The sequence below is a fragment of the Loxodonta africana genome, chromosome 12 (genome assembly GCF_030014295.1).
Source record: "Loxodonta africana isolate mLoxAfr1 chromosome 12, mLoxAfr1.hap2, whole genome shotgun sequence".
NCBI classification, from domain to species: domain Eukaryota; kingdom Metazoa; phylum Chordata; class Mammalia; order Proboscidea; family Elephantidae; genus Loxodonta; species Loxodonta africana.
The window spans coordinates 82,834,153-82,839,990 of NC_087353.1; the positions used below are offsets into that span (position 1 = coordinate 82,834,153).

The window sequence follows — 5,838 nt, forward strand, 5'->3', positions numbered from 1 at the left end:
ATGTCTCTTTGGGCAACTGTCTTATTTTGTTTGTGGTACTCATCTACATAGTTGAGAATGGGTGCAGTTTGTTCATTTTTATTGCTGTATATAGTTTTCCATTGCATACATATACCAAAATGTATTTGTTCTGTTGTTGAGGGATATTTGGGTTGCCTCCAAGTTTTAGAGATCATTAATACTGTCACTATGCTTGCTTAGTAGGTATATTTTGGTGACTATATTGCATGCACATGGGTTGAGTACAGAGCCCTGGTGGCACAGTGGTTAAGAGCTTGCCTGCTAACCAAAAGGTTGGCAGTTCAAATCCACCAGCCATTCCTTGGAAACCCTGTGGGTCAGTTCTATTCTGTCCTATAAGGTCGCTATGGATTGGAATCGAATTAATGGCAATGATTTTTTTTTGTTTGTTTATTGTTTTGTTGGGTATAACTTAGGAGTGGAATAGCAAGGTCATGAGGATTCCCTTTCTCTTTTCATTCAGCAGAGAAAAGGAGTCCCGAGCAGACTTTCTCTTTCATCTAATTGGCTAGTTACCAAAACCAGCCAGTTGCCCTACAGGTGATTCCAACTCATTAAATCCCATGTGGCTCAGAGTGGAACTATGCTCCTTAGGATTTTCAATGGCTGATCTTTCAGAAGTAGATTGTCAGGGCTTCCTTCAGAAGCACGTTTGGATGAACTCAAACCCTCAACCTTTCAGTTAACTGTTGAGGGTGTTAACTATTTTCATCTTCCAGGAGCTGGCTAGTTACAAGTCTAGAACAATCCATCGACCACAGCTAACCTCTTTGGGCTTAGAAATATAATTTATTCTCTGGGGTTGAAGACATTGCTACTTAATCAAAATTAGAGCCCTGGAAACAAAGAAGAAGCAGAGATGGTGTCAGAGGGGTGCTCATCAATCTCTTTCACATCCTCCTGATTGTTAGCTCAGGTCCTTTTACGTGAGACAGAGCCCCCGCAGTGTTGCATTAAAAATCCTGCTTCCTTTGCTGGGCTTCCTCCGCTCCTCACCCACTCCACCCCAGCTTTGCATTTGAACCCTGCTTTTGCTTGGAGGTTATACGTAAACCCCCATTGTGCCTGCTTAGTATGATTAAGACTGTTGCTGATGTAACTTGTATGAGCTTCCTACTTGTAAACCCTTTAAAAGTAACTTGTCAGCCCGCCCTTAAGGAGCAGTCTTGGCAACAGCAGCTCCAACTGACTCCTTTTCCTTGTACAATGAAACAAAGGTGCCTTTCCTGTTCTCCTACCTCAGTCTTTCATTTATTGGCTGATACGAGTCATGCTGAGCAAGAACCTGTGGTTTCCACCCATACCGTATACCATATACCATACGCATTGCCATTGGGTCTATTCTGACTCATAGCAACCCTATAGGACAGGGTAGAACTGTCCCATAGAGTTTCCAAGGAGCACCTGATGGATTCAAACTGCTGACCTTTTGGTTAGCAGCTGTAGCACTTAACTACTAAGCCACCAGGGTTTCCACCCAGTAACATATTAAATGTGGGTTTGTCTGAAATCACATCAGCACCACCCACCTGGACACCCTGCCACTGCTCTGCCTTGCCTAGACGTGTGGTCTCTTTCCTATCACCATCTACCTGCCCTTCTTCCACCCAGATTCCGTCTCTAGTTGTGCACTTTTTGCAGAAGCCATCCCTGAGATCTCCTTGACAGTTAGGCCTGAAGATGCTGTCTGTGGAGAATAACAAATATGGACCAACATTCACTCACATGCGCCTTGTCTCATCAATCTGCACTTCTATCTCATCAGGCTCCCTTCCATTAGTGCGTCTTCTAAGCGCCTCTATTTCAAGATCCCAGTGGGAATAATTTTTTAAGAGGCAGAATCCTCTTTTGATATCATCGGACTAAAAATCCTGAGCAATCTCTGGCTGATTCTAGGGCAGTTTTGAGGAGGTTAGCACGGGATTTCCCCAGAGTTGGAGTTCAGTATAGTATTTTAGGAGAATCTTAATACTGCAATAAGGATGGATTGCCGTTGCATCAATTTCTATTCTCATTACAATAAAAGAATCAGTGTGGTATTAGAATTTTAGTGCCTGCAATGTTTGGTGAATTACAGGGAGGTCTAATATGATTTCCTGCACTATATTCTGTTTAGATTGGCAGGTTTCTCTGGGCATTTCTCAATAGACTGAAACAGCACTAGAAAGGGGATTAGCTCTCTTGGAAGCTAAGAAAGGAGACAATCGAGGTTGTTTATAGCTTGTAGGGATGGATTCTGATGGAAGAGCCAAGAGGGAGTAAAACTTGCACAGCATACAGAATGCCAAGGACTCAGGGAGCATATTATAAGGCATGGTCCCACCCCGTAAAGTAACTACTCCTAGTGGGGGCCAGGACCAGGACAACCAGGACAGAGAGACTAATGGACCTCCTCTTGGGATGACACCATAAGCAGAAATAAATCATACCAAATGCCTCTCAAGGGGACGTTTTTTTTTTTCTACTGAAGAAAACAAAAGAGAGAACTTCAGATTTAGATTTAACTATCGCATCTTGGATGGCACCAACAATAAGCACTCTCAACACTCATTATCTCATCCCATACTCCCACAGCCCTGTTGGAAAATCTATCATTATTATCTGTGCCATTACCCCCATTGTTTTAAATAAGGTTTCCTAGAAACAGACTCTGAAATAGAGGATTACATTTAGAAGGTTTATTAGGAAATACACCCATAAGGACGTGAGGAAGACAGGATCGAACAGAGCGAGATGCTCACCTCCAAAGTGATTGTACCTGTGGATTTCCCGCTCTTACAAGGAGCTCAGGGTGAGAATAATTTATTATTCTTCATAATTTGACACAAGGGAACTGTTCCTTTGTATCCCCACTTCAGTCACTCATTGTCTGGGGCTACCCCATAGAAGAGGTTTAACCCTGGCTGAGGAAGTTCTCTGCTGGGTAGGATGCAGATACTCAATGAGGGACACAGCAGTGAACAGTCAAGAGTCAATATTCCCAGTACCTTGGGGATGAGTGTGTCAGCCCTGAAAAGGGGATCTGGGCAGAACACCATACTACACATTGAACTCATCATTGTCATTTATTAGAAGAGGCTTAAAAGAACTAAATTAACTTACTCAAGGCCACATAGCTGGTAAATGAACCATCAGTTCTTTTGATTGCCAGGTTAGTGGGCTTTCTCTTCCCTGCCCACTGCCTCAACCATTCTTCCACTTCTCTCTGGAGACCGATCTAGGATGGAGGGTGGTGAGGTAGATGATGGAGAAAGAACGAGAGGCCCCCAGCCAATGAAACAGCAATTATGGGGGAAGGTGGCTAGGAGCACCTTTCATTCTACAAACACCAATGAGCACCCACTATGTGTCAGGATTATTCTACACGCCAGGGGTATTACGGTAGTAAGACAGACAAGGACCCTGTTCTCATGGAGAGTTCATTTTAGAAAGGTAGGCTTATGTGCCAAAAAAAAGAAAAACATTTTTTTTTTTTTTTTAAATCCATGATGAAGGAAATCAGGAGCAGATGAGATTGGCTGAGTAGACATGGGGTGCCATTTGAGAAAATAGGAAACCTCCTTCATGTCTACATCAATTAGGGGTGCTTTTACCTACAAACAGCAGAAAACTCAACTGACAAATCAGAAGGCTTACTATTTTTTGTCCCTTAAAAGAAAAGAAAAAAAAAAAAAAAAAGAACGAGTGTTTTGTTGACTACAAGAGAATACTGAGCTAAGCAAGGCTATATTCTATGATGGGTGTAAAATTGCACAAAAATTCCTACACCATCATGGATGGTAGATTCCTGTGCTCTTCCTTCCACATCAGACTGAATTTTGGTGTGGTTTATATTGATGTCTGGTTTAAAATAAGGGTACAGGAAAGTTGAAAGCTGAAATCAAGCTGACATTCAGTCATCTTATGTAGGGTAGGTACTTTTTAAGGTCAGGGAATAGATCTTCTCATCGAAAACATAATTGCAATGATAGCTGTGGATGACGACTTTTAATTCATGAAATTTAGGCCTGTGCACTGGTGTTGCTACCCCTTTAGAAGAGGATTCCTTCCATGGTGATTCCTCAAGATATTCATCCATAGACATAAAGTGGTCCTCTGTTGTGAACATGTATCTGTTTTTGTTTCCAGATTTGTGTATTGGATTCTGTTCATCAAATGGCAGATAAAAATATTTACAGGTATTGTGGGGAAATAAGCTTCCATCCAGTCTTATTTTAATCTACCTCTGCTGTGATGTAGTGAAATACACCCACATTAGACTTTTTTGCACTTTTCCAGGCTCTGCAGAATATCTATCCCCACATTAAGATAGAAGGGATCCTCGGTTGCCTGGTAAAGGAGACTTTATAGATTCCAATAACTCTGGTCTCGGAGGGTAGAAGAAAACATTGGGAACCTGGCAATGCCAATTAACCCTCTCAGGGAGGGCTCCATATCTTTTCAATAGAGGCAGATGACATCCCCTATTAAAACCTCAGCCCAGGGAAGCAAGCATTCAGAGTCAACTCATAAATTCATCAATGGACCACTGAACATATTCACCATGAGATAGAAAAGGGGCATCTCCTTTGTTTCAGGCCTCCTGAACTCTCGTTACATAGTTCCAAATATTCTGATATGTAGCATTAAACATTTGTAAGTTTTCTTTTTCTCTAAAGAGGATGTAAGATCTCAAAGAGATGCTCATGGAAGAAATCGAACCCAATAGCCCAAATGGTGGTGCAGTGGTTAAGAGCTCAGATTACTAACCAAAGGTTTCAAAGTGCTTTCACTGCTGGTCTGGCCACCATGCCAAATGAAGTCTTCCCCACCCCAATCATCAGCTAAGGATACAAATCCACCAAACAGGGAGCAAGCTTCTGCTGTGTGCGATTGCTATCAGGAGGAATGCTTGTCTTTAAATTCATCAAAGGACAGGGAATTCCAATGTTAGTGTTTTCAAAGGCAGGGAATGGTCACATGGCCAGATCATGATTCATTATCATAATCCTTAACTGTCATGTCATCGGTGAGCTCCTTGGTGTCATCTATTATTTAATGATCAGAAAGGAGGTTTCCCAGGATCTTTATTACAGCCTCAAAAAATTGGAAGGTGGAGTTTTTGTGAAATAAAACTGTTGATTACTAACTTCGCTGCTTTCTAGAACTCAGATTGATTTCCTATTATCGCACGTGTATCCAGTAAATCAACAAGAGTCAATGAATAGTTTAGTGCATCACTGATGTCCATACTTGAAGGGTCCTTGTGGTCAGGCCTTGGGCCACAGCGGTGGGGATTGAGTTCAGCATGTGTAACTCTGATGCTGGGATGCTGCAGCTTGGAGAGCAGCTGACCCCCTCTCCACCTCTTTTGGCCTGGGAGCCTCAAGGCAGGCAATAAGTGAAAACCAAGTTGAGGGGAAAATACTGATAGAAGCCCATGTTGGATCCCAGACAGAAAATGAGCCACAATATCCATGGAGACTCAGCCTCAGGGCTCCATTTCCAGGATGAACGATTGACATTGCATGGTCACTTGGACTCTGTAGCATCCTGACCAACACACCAGAACTACCCTCAAAGTTCTGCCCACTTCTCCTTTAATAAACTCCCCTCTGAGACAGCATGAACTGGTCCATTGTCCCTCACTCCCAACTCCGGCTCCAGTTGCCCAGCCTCATATGGGCACAGCTGAGGATCAGGAAGGTTTATTATTATTTCACAAAATAAGAAGCCTGGTGGTACAAGTTATTAAGTTGGTGTAGTGAGAATTCACCAGAACACAAGTTCCTTCTGTCTTCCAGGCTCTTATTCTCAGTGAGTCACAAGTATCTTCCA

General features: G+C 42.6%; 1 pseudogene; it reads right to left on the reverse strand.

Moving 5' to 3' along the window:
* Window positions 1-3,922: 3,922 nt before the first annotated feature.
* LOC100654254 (ER degradation-enhancing alpha-mannosidase-like protein 1) lies at window positions 3,923-5,631 on the reverse strand (annotated as a pseudogene).
* Between the last annotated feature and the right edge of the window lie 207 nt (window positions 5,632-5,838).